Raw genomic sequence first — 1,705 nt, forward strand, 5'->3', positions numbered from 1 at the left:
TTATTTGAATCAAAAATATTATTTCCTCTTTCCTCACTCTCTATGGCTACTTGCATAGTTATACCCATTTTTCTGAAGGGGAGCTTGAGATACTTGCGCTGCTCTCACAGAATCATGTACGTCTGGAAATGCCCTCTCTTTAGCGTTCAGAAAGGTCTGTTCCTTCGTCTCAAATGTGTCAGGGTAATTGGGGAGTTGAGAAGAACCAGGTTTTCTGGGAAGGACTTGGAGGTGAGAACTCAAGAAGGCATTCTCGAAGAGGGGAGCTGGGAGCCAGGAGAGCGGGTCTCTATTCAGCACCGTGGACAGAGCTCCGGGCGCCTTCAGGACCCTGGACAGAGAAGCTGGTCGAGCCTGCCGGGAACAAGTCTGACTTGAGAGCAGACCAAGGGAAAGCAGAGCGCTAAATTCCCGTATTCCCTCTTTTCTTCAACGAGACCTCAGTCACCTGCTCCTGAATCTTAGGAACAGGGGTACAGAGAGTGAGTATATTTTAAGGGGGCTAGTAACGGGAGGAGATAAGACTTGGGTGAGGAGTATTATATATATAAAAAATGGCTTTGGCTGATGTACTCCCACAACTCTTGGAAGATCTAAATCGGGCTCCTCAGATGGGAGTGTGGCATTGTTAGTGACATTTTTTAATGATTTGTATTTTTTTAGGCTGAGTAGCAAAGGGCCACTGTTGTCCTTTTTATCCCAAAGTCCCATCCCCCATCTCATACTGAAGTTTTAGTCTCTTGGAGAGCACTCCTGGCAGGAAAGACAGAGAAATAATCTCTTCGCAGCCCCTTGCTCTCCTCCCCATCTTCCCGTTCCCTACCCCCACTCATCCCCGTTCTCTGTTTCTCAAGTATACTCGTGCGCGCGCGTGCGCACACACCCACACACACGTGCACGCGCGCGGGCGCAGGGTGAGAAACACGAGAGCTTCCTGCACACTTAGTGGAGACGACTGAATTCCGAGCGAGCGGATGCCCCCGAAAGCAGGCTCTGTCCCTTTAAATGGGTTGTAGCAGTGGGGGAGGGGAACTGGCCGGAGCTGGCATTGTCCAGTTTGAACTGAGCACCGGAAGTGAAGGGGCAGGGCCAGGGCCGTGCACTGAGCCCCGGGCCATTGTCCATCTCCGACCAGGGCACTAGCCACCCCCCTGGCCAACCCTCTTTATCTTCTAGAAGGGGAGGCTAACTCTTCAAATGAGGAGAGCCGCTACTCCAGTTCCCCCAGCAACCTCACGATAGGGAAGAGAGGGCACTTCAGGATGGGGCTCAAACGTGGAGGGTCTGGGAACCTGAGAGTGTGGGATCCCAGCAACGGATAGGGATGGGATGGGAATGGGGGCAGGATGAGGGCAGCTGGTGGAGAGAGGAACACCCTTCAAGCCTCTTTGGGTTCCTCCTGTTCTCTCAGGGAACTCCACGTGGGGTCAGTTTTAGACACAGGAAACAAGGAAGGATTCTTTACACAGAATCAATTTAGGAGCGCTTTGAGAGATCCAGAAAAACTCAGTAGGAAACGCAGGGGGGCAGAGACATTCAGATAGTCAGAGACAGACTTTGAGAGGCTGCACCTAGGTCAGGAGTGGAGATCAGCCCTGTTGGGTCTCCAACCTCCCCCCTGCTTCCCCATCCTAGGCTTCCTAGTGTCCTGAACTCCAGGTCTATCTAAGCACACGGGGGTGGGGGTGAGAGCGGGTCAGCGCTG

Source organism: Neophocaena asiaeorientalis, unplaced genomic scaffold (assembly GCF_003031525.2).
Source record: "Neophocaena asiaeorientalis asiaeorientalis breed wild unplaced genomic scaffold, Neophocaena_asiaeorientalis_V1.1 scaffold79, whole genome shotgun sequence".
NCBI lineage: Eukaryota > Metazoa > Chordata > Mammalia > Artiodactyla > Phocoenidae > Neophocaena > Neophocaena asiaeorientalis.